Source organism: Protopterus annectens, chromosome 10.part0, assembly GCF_019279795.1.
Source record: "Protopterus annectens isolate FY-2018-M chromosome 10.part0, PAN1.0, whole genome shotgun sequence".
In the NCBI taxonomy this organism is placed as follows: Eukaryota; Metazoa; Chordata; order Ceratodontiformes; family Protopteridae; genus Protopterus; species Protopterus annectens.
In genome coordinates, this window is record NC_056744.1 from 516,346,194 (window position 1) to 516,365,377 (window position 19,184).

Genomic DNA, 19,184 nt, shown 5'->3' on the forward strand with positions numbered 1-19,184 from the left:
TTGGGCAGCAGAGGAAGAGGTGGGAAGGCATAAACTGTCATTGATGTCCAACTGAAAGAGAGAGCGTCAACTCTCCAGGCCTTTGGGTGTAAAATCCTTGAGCAGAATTTTGCCAATTGGTGATTTTTGTGGGAGGCAAAGAGATCTATGTCTGGCCTTCCCCATGCTTGGATTATCTCTGTAAAAACTTTTGGATGCAACTTCCATTCGTGTGGATCTGTCATATTTCTGCTTAGGTTGTCTGCCAGCGTGTTTTCCTTGCCTGGCAAGTACTGTGCTTGTAGTTCGATTTGTAAGTCCATGGCCATGTTCCAAAGTGACATGGCCAGTCTGCATAGGGGTATGAATGTGTTCCTCCCTGTTTGTTTATGTACCACATAACTGTGGTGTTGTCCGTTCTTATCAATAGTTGACCTGGTTGCAAAAGGTCTTTGAAAGCTATAATAGCATTTATTACTGCTAGCATTTCCTTTTGATTGATGTGAAGGTGCTTTTCTTTTTGGGACCATTTGCCCTGAATGCACCGATCTGTCATGTGCGCCCCCCAGGAATAGTCCGAGGCATCTGTTGTGATGACTTGATTTGCTTGAGGCTTGCTGAATGGAAGACCTGTGTTTGTTTGGCATGCTTGAGCCCACCACAGAAATTCCTTTTGAAGACATGGAATTAGTGGTATTATTGTTTCCAAACTGTGGCTGTGTTGAGACCATAGGTTTTTCAGGTACCATTGAAGTTTCCTCATATGCAGCTTTGCACATGGGATTAGTAAGATACAAGATGCCACGAATCCCAGAGCCTGCAGGATTTTCCTTGCAGTTAGCCTGGTGCAATTTGCTAGTGCTCTGAAGTATTGAGTTAGTTGCCCCTGCTTCTCTGGCGTGAGGTAGGCCATCTGGGTGTTTGTGTCCAAGTTGGCACCCAGGAAAATTATCTTCCGAGAGGGTATTAGTCTTGATTTCTTTTTGTTGACTGTGTATCCCAGAGAGTTCAACAACATTATTACATAAGCCAGATGTTTCAGAAGAATGTGCTTGCTGTCTGCTTGGATCAGGCAGTCGTCCAAATAGGGGTATATTTGTATCCCTTGACGTCTGCAGTAGGCAATTACTGATACCAGGCATTTCGTGAATACTCTGGGCACAGTAGATAAGCCAAAGGGCAATGCAGAGAATTGATAATGGGTTGAACCTGCAAGAAATCTGAGGTATCTTCTGCAATTTTGTCTGATTGGGACATGCAGGTATGCCTCCTTGAGGTCCAATGTTACCAGCCAAGACTCCTAGCCCAGCATGGGAAGAAGCTGCTGCAGAGTGAGCATCTTGAATTTTGGTACGAGTAGAAATGTGTTTAGGATGGATAGGTCCAAAATAGGTCTCCAATCTTTTCCCTTCCTTGGTACCAGGAATAGTCTGGAATAAAAACCTTGACCTTGTTCATGCGTAGGTACCTCTTGAATAGCTTTCATGTCTATGAGATCTGTAATTTGCCTTTGTGCCTCTGCCCTTTGATTGTGTGGCAGGTTTGGCATGCCTCTCATTTTTGGAAGGGTGTGAAAATGGAATCTGTAGCCTCTGTTTATAATGTCCAGGATCCATTTTTCTTTTGTGACAATATGCCAATTTCTTGAAAATAATGCCAGTTTTCCTCCTAAGGGTGCTGCCATTTGAGTCTTGCTTGGCATGCAAAGGGGAAAGTCATTGGGCTTGCTTTCTGAATGGTTGCGAGTTATCCTCACCACCTCTTTGTGTAGGAGCTTGCCATTGTCTGCCTCTAAACGATCCTTGGGATTGTCCTCTGCTCCTCGGGCGCCTGTATCTACCTCTTTGGCGTCTGTCCGTGGCTGGAAAGGACCAATTTTTGGAAGGCCAATTTCTACTGAAACGTGGGGGTTGTACCTGTAGAAAATCTTTCACAGTTTGCATTGATTTAGCCTTTTCCTCCATTTTCCTTAATACCTCCTCAGCATTAGCACCAAATAATACATCCTTTTGTAGAGGGGCATCTAGTAATTTTGCTTTGACATGATCTGGCAAGGTTTGTTCCTTGAGCCAGGCATGTCTACGTATGACTGATCCTGTAACAGCAGCTCTACATGAGGCCTATAGAGCATCAAAACCACATTGTAAGGTATGCTTATCCACTTGTTCTGCACTATGCATCAAATCCTGCAACTCCTTCAAGTCTGGTTGTTCAGGTTGTGACATTTTACTTTTCAATTGTGATAACAAAAACTGTTGGTATTTTAGCATATGGAACTGACAGTTTAATGCCCTCATGGTTAAGGTAGCCGAGGTATATACCTTTTTTCCCCACCTTTCTAAGGATCTGGAATCTCTCTCGGAAGGTAATGGATTTTTAGCAGTGGAGGCCTTAATTCCCTTGGGGCCCTGAGAGATGGTTTCTGGGTCAGCAGCATGGCTTTTGTATAGAAATTGGTGTGAGTCTGGAACCCTGTAGTACCTGTCAGGCTTAACTGGGGCTGGAGGTAGAGAATCCGGGTTAAGGCAGGCCTCCGAGTAGACATCATCTAGGATGTCCAAGAGAGGAGGTATAGCCAGAGGCCTGTGCTGAGGTAGCAAGAGAAATTCCCTTAGTCTTTTCTTGGAATCTGAATAATCTTGGCCTTCCCAGTGGAAGTGTTCCCTTAAGGTATGCAAAGTTTCCCCAAATGAGTAATCCTCTGGGGGGGATACAGAAGGAATAGACTCCTCTGCATCAGAGTCTTCAAAAGGGGAGTAAGAATGTTCCTGATCATCAGAGTGCTCTGAAATAATGGAGCCCTGATCAGAGGAGGGATTCTTCCTCCACTCTGGGCCTTTGTCCGGAGGGGGTTGAGAACCCCTGATAAGAGTAATTAAATCCTCAGCCATTTTAAGCATCTGTTTTTTAGGCATGGGGCCTGGAGATGGGCCCTGTGTAGCTTGTCTCTTAGAATGCATGGCTGCTTTAGACTTAGTGAAAGCCTCGATGGAAAAAGAAGAGGAAGGTCTGAAGACACCTTGAGAGGAGGTAGACCTGTCCACATTTTGAGATTCAATGCCAAGAGTGGCTTCGGTATCTGTAGTCGGGGTGTGGGCCGAGGAGCCTGTGACCTCGGGCACAGGAGACACCGCCAATGAAGTGTCGTCGGTAGTCAGGGGCTGCATATGTGCCTCACTGAGACCCGGACCACGTGTAGTCGGCTTTGGCGTGGTGTCGGTAGAGGCTGTGGACCTCGTGTGTCGGTCCTTATCTTTGCGCTTTTTAGACAAAACTGGAGTCGGAGTATCCGACGACATAATATAGTTAAATGTTTTGCCAAAATAATGCTGGGCGAACTCCGCCCGACGCTTAATGGTGCGTTTGTTGAATGTAGCACAAAAGCGACAGACTGAGACGTCATGGTCTGGGCCTACACAAGGAATACAGAGGGAATGGAAATCCTTATGCGGTATTTGCTTCCCACATGAAATACAATTATTAACTTTGTCTGACATCGGTCTGAGGCAAGAAAAGATTCCCCAACGGGGTACTTAGCTTTCAAGAAGACTTCGGTTTCAAAATTTTCGTAATTTCAGGAGCTGGCCGACCGGCACTTGCGAACTGCTTCTGCTTCGGGCACCGCGCGGCAAGAAAGACTGAAGAAAATGGCATCGGCTGGTTCCTTTATACCCCTGTCACACTGACACCAGGGAAGAAGCGACGACAACCGACGCCGGACCTAGACTTTGGAATTCGGCCGACCGAGGACCCGCCTGACGGCAGGAGAACCCATCTGTTATGACTGCAGCTGTATGCACGATGAACATCTGTATTAAGGAATGCAAGTTCCGTCCATACATTATCAAATAAGGGATACATGTTCAGTCTGTACATTATCAAATAATTTCCAGCTTCATCTGGATGACTGTGAGTTGCCAATTTTGTGTTAGCATCTGCATTCCAAAATGTAATATGCAAGTGCAATGGCTGCTATAGAATTTATGCACATTAGACAAATGATCAATATAATTTTCGTTAGAGATACCAAAGATACCATGAGCACCAAAACCTTTGAAGTTTCAGATATAAGATAGTTTTGTACCCTTTCCTCATTATGAGGACCATTCTGTAGAAGTCATTTTCATATTCATTTTGCCAGAACCTTAATTATATGTTAAAAAGATCAAAGGAGACAAGAGCTACAACTGCTTCATACTAATCCAAATATTTGTTTATCTTGATATCCCTTTCTAATTATCACTGTGATTGTAGAATACCATTAATAATTGCATAAGGTATATACTTAGTCTCCGTTCATCTAGTATGCACTGCAGGAAATCCTTCCTAAAATATCAAGATATTTTAATGTCTAATCGAACTACCCCATACTCTCTAAACCTTGATTATCTGCAGTCCACTTAAAATAATTTAAAGTCTCCAATGACCCTCAAAATAAATGCCTACCTTGAACAAAACCTGCTTGTTCTTTTTCCTATAAACTTCTCTTGAATTGTTTTCCATCTTTGCACCTAACACACATGCCTTAATCTTTCTCTACAGCTTTATAAAAAATAAATTGCTGGGCAGTAAGATGCATTTACCTTCCCTTTCAGCTTCAGAATGACTACCACCTAAGCTTCTTTCCATGAGGGTTGAAAAGACTCCTCCTAAAGATGACATTTAAGACAGTCATCATCTCCTTCACCAGGTGTCAACATACCAGGGATGTATCAACAAATCCTCCTCCTCCCCTCCCTTTCCTTTTATTTGTGTTATTGTCTTTATAGCTGACCCAATTTTCCCTAAACATATCTTAATGTAAAAAGCAGCTATCAGATTGATACAACATCAAACCCTGTCACAGACTTTGTACATCTGTCTGGAATTCACTCATTTTTGATGTAATTTTGGTATAGTTCCTAACAAAACAAATTCAGACACCTTGATGACCTCTTCAGAATTTGCATGGACAATTTCTTCTTTATTGTTTGTGTACTGCACTGTACAATGAAAAATGATTTTTTATCGTTTGGAATCCACCCAGTCTAACTCCCAGCACTGAGTACTTATTCTATCTGTTCAGAGAAAATCTTTCTGAGTATGTCTCTTTTAAATTATCCAGCAACCATTTTTTATTCACCAACTAGGATTGTCAATATGGGAGCCATGATATCGCACAACACACAAATCCATTATTTCTCAATCCATCTTCATTTTCATTCATCTCTTTCCGCAATTTTTGTGTTGGCTCCCTCAGACCTTCTGAGAAATCTACCTAATCCCCTCTTTACCCTTAAGGAGTATCTTCTTTTTCTATTTTTCTTTACACGTTCTCAAGCAAACTTATTTTATCATGGTACCTCTTGTCAAATCTTTCACTCCCAAATCTGTGACTGCCTCATAACAATCTACTTTGTTACTACTAACACATAATCTGAGATACTCATCTCCCTTACTGAGATGTCTTGAATTGACTTTATAAGACTTTCATCCAGAAAAAAGCTAGTTAATCTGGCTAGACTGCTAGTCACTGTCACTTGTCAAAGTGAATTCAAATTCCATCCATTTTTGACCAGCCACACATCTTTGAGCAACCCCCTTGAGATTCTATTTGCATGTGATACTCTTTCCTTCCAAGCAAGCTGTCTATAGTTTTCTCGATAGTAATACTGAAGTTCCACAACTGTAATACTATACCACAGTTTATTGCTGTACTCATTGCATTCAAATATCCTCCATGTGACAATTATATCTGGACTGTAAAAAAGAGCATCACAGAGACCCACCTTTCCACATAATACCTGACTTATAATAATCTGTCTACTTCTGAACTGCTTTCGACCTCAAAGAACCAACTCAGACCCTTGAGTGTAACACCTGTATTTTTCTCTTCCTTAAGTTCCTTAGCACAAGCTAAAGCTAACAGTAAATGACATAACACCCAATAACTACGTTTCCTAAAGAAAAATGTCATGCATCTTTTGTTTATTCCATTTGCTAACAACTCATCCCCTCTTATTTTGTTGTTTAACCTCCCCCCACACACACACGCATTCTAACCCTTAATGCCAAACTTCCATTTCCACTGCCTTCCCCTATTTTCTCTAGAGACCCACACTGAGGATCGCAACCCCACTAGTCCTTGGCAGGTCCCTTCAGGGCACTAATAATAACTCTCTACATAATCTCTGAGGAAACATATGCCACTGATGTCTGGTTATACCCTCAGCGAACATACCAGTCTCAACACATCCATGGACCATTTAAACATAAGCATGCCTATGCATTTCATCTTGTAACCCCCCCCCCCTCACTCTGCCTGTAAAGAATCTGGGAAAATATATTCTCTCACTAGAACCCCCCCACCCCAAGTTGCATGCCTCACACCCTCTCCTGGTAGCAAAACACAAGACATTCTAATTTGATGAAGCCCTTTAATAATAGTACTTGCATCAAGTTTGCACTCAATGTATGCACCGCATTAACCTTACTAAAATCCTACTAGAACTTGGAATTAGAACTTTAAAACTACACATTGCATACTCTAAGCATGGTACACTGTACTTGTATACCCTGAGAATGGTAAGGGGGAGTTGGCACACTGTATACTCTGAAGATGGTAAGGGGGTGACTTCTACAATCATGGCATGCAGCTCTTATGCAAAAAAGTGGACAGCAGTTATTTTCTCCCACTTGATGACAGTAGACATTTCTATGTGACACATATCACAGCATCCACTGCCCTTTGCCTACTTTTATCTAATTTTTCTTGTGGACTCAGAATAGCTCTCTAATAGTCTTCCTGTCATTACTGTATCCTAGGCAAACTCTGGGAACAGACCTTATAAAGAACCTAGTAAATGTGCGTCTCCTCCTTATTTTGTAGGTTTGTAACTCCTACCCTACTGTCACTCATCTGGTCAGGATAAAACAGAAAACATTTGTAGGTTCTGTTCAAGCAGCTTTATTATGTACAAACACATCAGGATTGAAGCTTAATAACTTTAACTTAGATAAACTTGTAAACAAACTAGCTATTACACTCATACATGTTCACTCTCTGGCTGCACTCTCACAATAGCACTGAAGCTAGTACGTGCTTGCTATTTATATGCACGCTGTCCTTGAAATGTTTCTTAAAGGTACAACACACACACACACACACACACACACACACACACACACACACACACACACACACACACACACACACACACACACACACACTATTCTACATCCTTCCTCTTTGAGAAATGGTCATGCATTATTGACGGCATTAACTGACATGCAATTGATACAAAAGAATTCTTTGACATGCAGTTATACAGAACTAAATACATATAGACAATTATGTCCAGGATGCTGTGTATTTCACACTACGTCTAGAAAAATGACCAAATCATGTGACAGAAATTAGAACTTGATCTAGCAACTGGGAATGTCTCTGCTGAATGTTCAACTTTGGAGACATAAGGAGCATCATCAGGAATGGACGTAGAAGCTCAGACACATTCTGCAACAGGAACATTATCTGGATTGCTCTGAGATCTTGAGTCTGTATCAGAGGAACAATGCTGTGATATTGATTCTGATACAGGAAGAAGATATTTGCTATTTCTCCTGTATTCCACACCCTCAGAGTCCATGAAGTAGGAACTTGGCTCAGCACATATACCTGTTACTTGACCAATCTGGTCTAAACCTTTCACCGTTTATATCCTCATTGTCTCTCCCTCATTCAATGGACAAAGAAATCTGCTCGATTTATCATAGCTGGACTTCTGGAAAGAACACTTTCTAAATAGTTGGCTTTGATTGTTCTGTTGTTCTTTGCTTTAGGCCTCAACAAACTGGAACTGATAGGCAAGGTTGTTCTGGTTTGCCTAGATAGAAGTATTTGAGCAGGCGAGCCAAGTATATCATCATGAGGTATGTTTCTGAGATTGAGTAAATTGAAAAAGACATCAGTATGATCATGCTTTGACTTTTCTAGCAATTGCTTTGCACTCTGTACTGCACGATCAGCTAGTACTTTTGTCTGTGAGTATTCTGGACTACTAACAAGTACAAAGTCCCATTCTTTTGCAGGTTTTTGAAACAACTGACTGGTAAATTGGGTACCATTGTCAGAAATAGCTTTGTGTGGACTACCATGGACTGAGAAATGATGCTTCAGCTTGGTGATAACAGCGGTGGATGTTAGGTTAGGTAGTAAATAGATCTTAAACCAGTTTGAATAAGAGTCTACCAACACTAAGTAATGCTGATTGTTCAGCTTAAATATATAAGTGGTTACTGTTGACCACAGTAGTTCAGAACTTGACTTAGATGAAGTGGTTCTTTTTGCAAATGCAGTTTAGTACTATTTCATACTGAACAAGAAGAAAGTACTTTATCAATATCTTTTGCTAGAGAATGCCAAAATACTAGTCCTCTCACCCTTCTTTTGATAGATTCCAAACCTGGGTGACCACGATGCAAAATCTGAATATATTCACATTGTAAGGAAACAGGAAGAATTTCAGGACCTTTGAAAATAATGCCATCTTCCATCAATATCTCATCTCTGTAAGGAAAATAAGTTTACGCTTCAGGTGGTACACTAGTTTGCTTTGACAGCCTTCCAACATTAATGAAGTAGTTGAACTTTTACAAAACTGGATTAGTCTTTGTATGATCTCTCAGCTCATCAAGTCTCAAAGTAGAAAAATTATGCACTTCCATGACATCAAAGTTAAAATTCTTTGCATCAAGCTGTTCCATTGTATTTCTGGGAAACCTGGATAAGGTATCAGTCAGATAAAGAAGTTTAACCTTTGTATAGACCATTTTGAAGTTGTACTTTGTAATCTGAGCATCATTCTTTGTAATCTCGTTGGAGCTGAATGCATAGGCTTCTTTAAAATAGTGACTAGAGGATGGTGATCAGTTTCAATCTGAATAGCTCGACCATAAATATAATCATGAAACTTTGAACATGCAAATACTATTGCCAAAAGGTCTTTCTCAATTTGAGCATATTATATTTCAGTTTGGGTAACAGTTCTAGATGCAAAGGCTACTGGTCTACCTTCTTGAATGATAACTGTACCAAGACCAAATTTTGAAGCATCACAGGAAAGAGTTACTGGTTTATTGACATCATAGTATCTTGATGTAGGTGTGTGTGTGTGTGGGGGGAGTTGTCTGCTTAAGGTCTTCAAATGCTCTCTGGTATTTTTCCAACCAAGACCATGTAACATTTTTATGAGTCAGCTCTCTCAAAGGCACTATCAACTCACTGAAGTCTGGTATAAACTTGCCTAAATAGTTGACCATGCCAAGAAAACTTTGTAGAGCTTGAACATTATCCAGTGCTGGCGTCTCTAGAATGGCTGCTTGCTTGGATGGGTCTGGTAGTAAGTCAGTGCTAGTAAATAAATAACCTACATATGTAACTTCTGGTAGTCTGAATTTGTACTTCAGAGGATTGAGCTTCATGTTCACTTCACATGATCTGGCTAGAACTTTCCTAAGGTTTCTGTCCACCATTGCCTCCGACCAATAAATCATCTACTATTATGGCACAAGGATAACATGAAAAAATTTGTTCCATTGCTTGCTGAAAGACTTCACTTGCAGACTTTATTCCAAATGGCATCCTGAGGAATCTATATCTTCCAAATGGGGTATTGAAAATACTCAGTAGTGAAGATTCGCGATCAAGCATCACTTGCCAAAATTAACTTTTTGCATCCAAGACAAAAAAGACAGTGGCATTGGTATTAGGGCTGCGACTTACTCGACTGTACGCATAGGATGATGCAGTCTCTTTAATGCTTTGTTCAAATCCCTTGAGTCAATGCATATTCTGATTTCATCTGAGCCTTTTTTGTGGGCCATTACCATAAATGACACCCATTCAATTGGTTCTGTAACTTGAACAAATTACACCTTGCTGCACCATTTTATCCAACTGAGCTTTGACTTTATTCTGCATAGCTATCAGAACTTTTCTTGTTGGCCTGACAACTGGGTCTAACCGCATAGAACACACAACTGGAAGTTTGCTTATCTTGCCATTGAAAACATCAGCATACTCTGAGAAGATAGCTTCAGTAAAATTGGAACTGAGACATGTGATTATATGATGAACTTCTTTGGTAAAGGAAAGCAGATTCATTCTCAAACTGTCTCTGAGACCCAGTAATGACTGCACAGGTCTTCGGACTACATAGAATAACAAACTGTAGCAGATCCTAGCCAAATAACATGAAAGCACTACTGAGCCTTTGGTTTCTTCACTGCCATAAACAACAAGTTTTGCACAACTAGCCACATTAAGTTGCTCACTAGCTCTCACCTTAGCAATTGTGTCTGCTGACATAACATTACACTTTGAACCAGTATCTATTTTGAGCTCAGTGGATTTACCATTGATCTAGACAGTACAAAACACTCTGTTCTTTGCCACCAAATTTACTGCATCAACCTTCTCACCAATTACTGATACGCCTTCTGTGTGGACAGTAGGGTTGCAGCTCTTTATCTGATCAATTTACTTTTTTTAAGTGACCCTTCTTTATAACTGTGTTAAGTTTACTTGATTTGTAAAACTTTTGAAAATGGTTCAATTTTTTACACTTGTGGCATTGCTGACCAAATGCTAAGCATTTTTCACTTTTAGACTCATGATTAGCACCACAATTGCGACAGTTAACAATAAAACTTGATTTGCTGACTCACCCTTGAACTGCACAGAGTATGCCCTTTTCACTGAACTAGTCTTACAACTTGCTTGGAAACTACAGTTTTTACCTGCCACACCCACAGGAGTTACAGCTGCCATGTGCTTAGGCCTGCTTCTTCTTTTCTCGGTTAGGGGTCGCCACAGTGGATCACCTGTCTGCTCATAACTGGCAGTGGAGTTTTTACAGTGTCGAGTTGCCAGCCCAACGCCCAACCTTTCACAGAAGGCATACACATGCACACCCTCACACCTAGGGCCAATTTAGAGTGTGCAATCTACCTAGAGCATGTCTTTGGGATGTGGGAGGAAACTGGAGTACCCGGAAGAAACCCACGTGACCACAGGGAGGACATGCTGACTCCACACAGAAGGCACCCCAGCCGAGTATTGAACCGGAGAACCTCTTGCTGTGAGGCGGCAATGCTAACCACTGCACCACAGTGGCTGCCTTGCTTAGGCCTGCTTCTACTAGTCATGTATTGAATGCTGTCTACAATTGCTCTGGAGCTTGCTGAAACCATGCTCTTATCACTTGCAAGCATACTTGTGTGCCTTTCTGTAACTTCATGCATCTGACAAATCTCATTAGCTTTGCTCAGCATTAAATAACTATCATGAAGCAAAATCTTTCTCACTGCAGCACTATTATACCACACACAAGCATGCCCTTTATTAACTCATCTTTTAAATCACCAAACCTACACATTTTAGCTTTGTTTCTCAGGTCAGTAATATAAGCTGCAAAAGGTACTCCTGGCTTTTGATCTCTTGTGTAAAACAGATGCCTGTCTAATGTAACATTTGTCTGGGGGTTGCATATTTCCTTGAATTTGTGTTTCATACACTCGGGGTCTTCCCTTGATTCAGCCTGTAAAAGAATATGATGGTTTTCCCTTTCTCCTTCATATACTGCTGGTGCATATACAAATGAACTCTCTCGTTGAATTGCCTCTGACCCAGCTAAGTTTAGCAAAATGAATGCCTTGGCACATGCATCTTTGTCAGAATAAGCTGCTTGTATAAAATATACTCTTACTCAAATATTCTCCAATTTTCTGCAATATTCTAATCAAATACAAGTGGACTTGGTCTACGAAATGTCTCTGCCATATTAACACATATCAGTGAAGGCTTTTGCAAGTATGCATGAACACAAACACACACACACACACACACACACACACACACACACACACACACACAAACACACACATATGCCAGAAATTTATGTCAGTATTTGTAACTTTGCCCAATAGCACAACAAGCCTCTGAATAACTGAGCTTTGAGAAATAAGTTTCCTGGGCACAGGAATACTCTTAAAATCAGTGTCCTGTAGGATATCACCTCTTATCAGTGTAAGAAACATTTCAAAATAACCGCACTGTGCAAATAAACTGGGCAGAAAAAGGTCAGAGAAAAAAACATCTCAAAGTAACTGCACTTTGCCAATAAACAATACACAGAACACTGAAACTTTCCCAAAATGTCTGTACTTTGCTGAATAACTCTGTACAGTGCAAGAAAAACTCTGAAATGGTGGTACTCTGTGAATAGACATGCTCAGCACAAAAAAAAACTTTTTGAAATGGCTGTATTTTGACTGCACTTTAAGAAATAGCTGTACTTTGCACGCAAACTCTTCGGAATAAATGCGCAGTAATAAGCACACACTGTAAGCACTTCTACACACTTTGAGATACTTTGAATAACTGTAGTTATGCCCTGAATAGCTTCAATCAAAGCAAAAAAGTAGTTTATGCCAAAACATACCTTGCCAAAAAACTGCAGTCGCCCTGCTTTGTTTATGCTTACTGTGCCCTTTTTGCCATTTATTAGATTCATTTTGCTCGTTTAATCTTTTTTCATGCCCATTATACTTTTTATGCTTGTTTTACTCTAAACATGCTTGTTTTACTTTAAACATGCTTGTTTTGTACTTTCAAAGTATTTCCAAACCCCTTATGTGCTTTTCTGATAATCGTTTTATCAAATACCTTAATTATAAACATTGTGTTTAAATAATAATCTTTTTGTGCCCTTCGCTTGCTTAATAATGCATTCTATGCCCCTGTAATGCTCTGTTTATCTCTTTAATAAAATAAATAATTTGTGCAAGTTTTCATTACCTTTAATTTCTGGCCCTTTTTTTGTACTTGGTTCACTTAGTTTACCTTCGCTGTTAAGTGTGCACCTCGTAGATCTGAAAAACAGTCTCTGGAATCCTGGTTCTGACACCATGTCACTATTTTGGTAAAGATAAAACAGACGAACATCTGTGGATTCTGTTCAAGCAGCTTTATTATGTACAAACACATCAGTACTGAAGCTTAATAACTTTAACTTGGATAAACTTGTAAACAAACTAGCTATCGCACTCATACATGCTCACTCTCTGGCTGCACTCTCAAAATGGCACTGAATCTAGCACATGGTTGCTATTTGTATGCATGCTGTCCTTGAAAAGCTTCTTAAAGGTGCAACACACACAAACTATTCTACACCTACCCTCTGCAGAGAAAGTTACCTAATCAAGGAAACCATAAGCAAGGGAATAACCTCAATTACCATTAAAATGTTAAACAGAAGAAACATGCCTTAAGCACACAATGTATTTCATCACACCTCCTTGACTATGCCCTCTTATTGGACCAGTTAAGACCCCAAAAAGATAATACCACATGTGCAAAAATAGAAATGTCCTTTAAACCCCAAAACTCATACAACAATTGGATATCTATAACAATGAAATAAGGGATATATAATATATACAACAGTATGAATACCGAATGACCAGAGTAATATTTGACAAAAGACATTAAAGTAAATGCTTGACCAAACCAAGGATAAACTTAATTGTTAACACAAAAAATAAATAACAGTCCCTTCATCTTCACATTTAAAGCAATGTTTTCTCAAATAGTGTAAACCAAAAATATTGCTCAGTTAACCTGTGAAAAAATAAATAAAAAGTTGTTTGTCCATCTGTCAGTATCTGATTTACATTGTTGTAAGCAGCAAATATCATGCATCAGTTAAAGTGATAAACTGTATAGATCCTATTTAAGTAACCATGACAGATTCCCCACTTATCTCAGTATAACAGAGGGATCAGTTTTCACACCAGACATAATATGTACTGGTATATAATTAAAATCTCATAACTGTCCATCAAAGTTAGAGAACCACATCAGTGTTCAGTTTAGCTCAACCAGGAGTATACCAAGCATTAATTAAATGAAAGATACATGCAACAGCCTGATAGGATCAAGGAAAACAGTCAAAACTTTCCGAAAATTAACAAAAAAGTGTTGTCTATTTTCATCAGTAATTTTACTAGTATGAATATTGCTATCCAAGTCATCTCCATGTGCCAAGGAACTCAGGCATGTCACATGTCTGCAAGTAAACAACAGAAGAGCTGACCCAAACATTATAAAGCTGACTACATTTATCCCTTATATTCCTCTGAAAATGTCTGGTATCACAGTTGTACATGAGACCTTCAGGAACAGATAAACTCAGAGTTTAGCATGGACAAATTAGGGAAAATTTATAGCAAAAAAATCCAAAACATTGCATTAGTTATTAATAATTGAATACTAATCAATCACCAGCCTCTTATACAGCTTTTATCATCATCAGTGTAGCTTTAGCAGCATGTCCATCTTTCTAGGTCAGATTTCACTGACCCCATTTTCAAACATTGGCTCCTAGTCTCAGTTTAGTAGTGTCCCCAATTTCCTATAACCTCGATCTCTTAGATGTCTGCTGGTCTTCCAACTAGCTGTTTGCTACTACCTATGCACCTCCAGTGTGTATTCTGGTTGGGCTCATAGGAAGTCTACTGTTAACCTCAGAGGAAGGTAGTGATTGCTAGTAATAGTAGAGACTGCAGTATTCTTGAGATGGTGGCTGTTCCTCTCCCCACTTACTGATCCAGTGTTCTATGAAAATATCCCGTCAGCATGCTTGGTGGTTCATGCCCATCGACTTTCTCCACCCAATTCATGTTTGTAGAATTTTAATCCATCACCACAGTCTTGAAATGTATCACACTTTTTCTTACGGATTATCTTCAGGATGTGAGTAGAAAGGAGCTCAAACAACAAATCCTACTGCCTAAGATTTCATATTATAGTGTTGTACTTCTTATATTCTCCATGCTGAAGATTTGGCTCTATTTTAAAATGTTGGCTCTTGAAATAAGTGCCAAGAAGCAGAAAAAACACCAAAAACACAGAGAAGAGTGAATCTCAAAAATTGCTCTTCTCCTTAAAATTTTTTTTTGACAGGAGACAAGCCACCCCTACATTTCCCCCCCAATACCCCAGAATTTATATATTTATACACACACACACACACACACACACACACACACACACACACACACACACACACACACACATATATATATATATATATATATATATATATATATATATATATATCTTGAGAGATCACCATGCCTCAGAGAAAATGGTATATTTTGAGAAATGGCATATCGGACTTAGTGCATGGAAGTCAGTTCCTTTGGCCATTCAGTTCCTGCATTTTGGGACTTGCTCTAGCAGGTCCTGACAATTCAAATGATTACCAGATGGCATGCAAATACCAGCCCACTTAACTTGATAGCTTTTTGGACAGTCTAGGCTTTGGTGCAATACTAGTGAGTTGCATAATGAATTTGGTATATCAAGCCGATATTTCACTACCCCTCTACTCTGTGTGCTGAGTTAACTTAGAAGCAGTTCAAAGGGTCTGCCTGACATCAGTTCTCACTACGCTCTCCAATTAGCTGTGCTGCAGCACTCCCCTTTTCTTATAGGTTCATAGGTAGGTACTAGGCTATCAGCCCAAGGGCCTAAGTAAGCCTAGCCAACAAGGTTCCCTGGCTTACGCCACCCAAGAAAGTTAATTTCCTGTGCCCCTGTCGAGCAGAGCCACAGAAGTGATCCCCGGGGTGTATTTCCTATTTCCCATCCACTCATCAAGATTTTTCTTGAAGAATGCTGAGGAACTTTGCTTGACATAGATGGGTAGTTTGTTCCAGAGTATAGGAAGTCTCTGGGACAGGAATTTATCCCTCCAGCATGTCCTGTTTATTGTGGTGACAAGGTTTAGGTCCCTAGAGCATGCAGCTCAGAAGGATTGGGATTTCTTAAGGTGTAGCATGTCTAACAGCTCTGGGTTTAATATAGCTTTATATGTTAGTCAGAGATCTCCTCTGAGAAGGCGATATGCTACAGAGTAAAGCTGGAGTTTTTTGAGACGGTCAGTATAGGGCATCTGTTTGAGGCCAGTAATCCTCTTTGTGAGGTACTTCTGTGGCCTTTCCAGCTGCTGCGGATGTCTTGTGAGGTACATTCCAAAAGGGGCATTGTACTCTATAATGGGTCTAATGAGTGTTGAGTAGAGGGGAACAATGACCTCTTTTTTCCTGGATGAGAACCCTTTTGTGATGAGGTGTGCCACATAGAAGGATTTCCTGACTATTGTGGTGATATGATTATCAAAGGAGAGACTACTGTTCACTTGAGTCCCAAGGTCTGTTATCACACATTCGGTGTTAAGTAGACTGCCGTTTATGTGGTAGTTCATGGGTACAGAGTTTTTACCAAAAGGGATGACAATGCACTTTTTGGCATTGAGCTTGAGGCCTTGCCTCTGACAACAGGCATCTGTCTCAGTGAGGCCCTTCTGTAGGATGTCCACATCATTTGGGGACTCAGCTATGGCTCCTAGTTTGCAGTCATCTGTGAACTTCATTAGGCAGAGACCTTTTGTTTTAGCCTGTACTTCAGAGAAGTAGATACTAAACAGGAGTGGTCCCAGGACTGAACCCTGTGGTACTCCACTTGTCACTGGTTTGAAGTCAGATTTGGAGTCTGCAACTTTTACAGTGTGGGTTCTGTCAGTGAGACAGTTGGCAACCCATCTTGTGACATAGGGATTTATACCTAGTTTAGTGAGTTTAGCTATAATTCCAGAATGTGGGGATGGTGTTGAAAGCCTTGGCGAGGTCAACATAGGCTGTGTGAACCACCTTACCCTTGTCTATGGCTTTGGTGACTGCCTCAAAGAAGTCGATCAGGTTCAGAAGGCATGATCTGCCTTTCACAAGCCCGAACTGGGTAGGGTCCATAGTTTGGAGGTTACCAATGTTTTTATTTATGAGTTCCATTATGATACGTTCCTTGGCCTTGCAGACTAGGCTCATCAGGCTAATAGGGTTATAGTTCCCAGGATTAGTGGAGGCTCCCCCTTTGTGGAGTGTGATAACTATTGCTGTGCACCATTTAGTGGGCACAAAGCCTGACGTGAGACTGTGATTGAACATGGTGCTTAGGTGGGGAGCCAGTTTGTTCTGAAGTTCATGTAAAATGCAGCCTGGGATGTTGTCTGGTCCCATGGATGCTCTGTTTATGGTTTTAGAGAGTGCAGCTTTTACCTGCACAGATGTGATTACAGGGACTCTGCATTCTTCCTGTACAGATATGGGCCCTTTAAGGGGTGGGGGGGGGGGTAAAGTTAGCACTGAACCTATCTGCCAGGATGTTGGCAATATCAGTTGGTTCTGTAATTTTCTTGCCATTGTGCTGTAACTCAGAGCAGATCTAGGTGTTGTCATTGAGATTCTTGACATATCTATAGAATGCTTTGTGGTTGCCCTTAGAATCAGTAGTGATTTTGTTTTCATAGCAAGCTTTGGAGGATCTTATAAGGGATCTCAGCTTCTTACTGAGGCTGACCAGGGAGCTCCTCCACTCATAGGATTTTAGTCTCTTTTGCATTTCTTTCTTCTGTTGTTCATAGGCTCATTGGTTTATAGATTCTTACTAGACTAACTGCTCTTGTGGGTCATTTTAAGTCTAGTCAATTACTCCAAGTGAGAATCAAACCCTGCATCTTGTGACTGTAAGGTAAACACCTTAACCATTACGCCAACCTCCCTCCCTGTAGAATTTGTTTATGGTGGGGGACCACCAGATTGACTTCCTTTTTTTGGAGGATAGAGTCTTGGTTCTGTTTGGGATAGCACAATCCATGCACTCGTGTAAGTGCTTATAGAGTGCATTTGTGTAAGATTCAACAGTCATAACTGTATTGTCCATGGGTGTCATGAAGTTTGCCACTTCTGTCTTAAGAAGCATGAAGATGGCTTTGGAGAAATTTTTTACCATTGTTTCCTTAATGGTGGGTGGGGGCGGGATGCGGATATCTAGGGTGATTAGCTTATCTGACCAATGAGGAGTTGATTTTAGGTGTGGAGCACTGGTCACTCATGTTGGTAATGACTAGGTCTAGGATATTTTTGCCCCTGGTGGAGGTGTGGATAAGTTGATCCAGGGCATTGGAATTTATGAATTCCAGAAAGTGTTGAGCAAAAGAGTTGGTACATGAGTAGTTTTCCCAGTTAATGGTGGTGTAGTTGAAATCGTCCATTATTAGGGTGTTTCGTTGAACCCTAATATTTTCCAGTATATCAAGAAATGAGGAGTGGGAATCCTGGGGCATGGTAGGGGATCTTTAGCAAGCTAGAATTTGGAATGCAGTTTTGCCCAGAGTTGCACTTGAATAACCGCAGATGCATTATGCTGCGCAACTAGCCTGGAGGTGTGGATATCCTTAATGAATATGGACACACCTCTGCCTTTGGTTTTCTGGTCCAGGTTAGATGGCTGAAAAGTGTGGTATGAGTTATAGCCTGGTAATGCAGGGGTGCTTTCTAGAGCCTTGAACCAGGTCTCAGTCACTGCACAGATATCAATGTTCTCCATTTTAAGGAGTGCCTCAAGTGAGTGCATTTTGAGATTTAGACTTCTAGCATTGAGTACCATTACCCTCAGTTTTTGCTTGCCTGTTTTTATCATGGTGAATTTGTCATTGGAACCTTGCTTAAAAAAGGCACTATAGGGGCAGCAAGAGCCTTAGCTGGTATCCTGAATCCCAGGGGTAACAGGTGCAGGCCATCTCTGGCAAAGCATTGCAGTCTGTCGACCATGTCTTCCCAGGCAGACAGATACTGGATCCCCTTAGAATGACACCAGAAGCTTAGCCAATTGTTGAAGTCAGTCATTTTGCCCTTGTGCTGCAGTATAATTCTGGGCGATGGCAGGATGCTACTCAGGGATAGGGTTATATCTGCCTGGGCTACAAGACTGGAGAGCTCTTCCACGTCTCGTTTCATGTAGTCCAGGGAGGTACATCTCAGGTAATTCACACCGACATGGAAAATGACAGAGTCATATTTATATTTGTTGTGGAGTGACCTGAGCACGTGGGTTATGTGGTGGATCCTGGCAACCAAAGTCAGCTGACAGTAACCTTCTCCTTGTTTAGCCTGGTGAGTGGGACATCAGTGTGCCTGACTATAGAGTCACCTATGACTAGTGCGTTGGGTACGTTGGTTTGCCTTATGGGCTGTGGTTTATTGGCACACTGAGTCTGTGGGCTATGTGTCATTTGGGTTGTGTTGAGGGGTGGAGGTTGCTT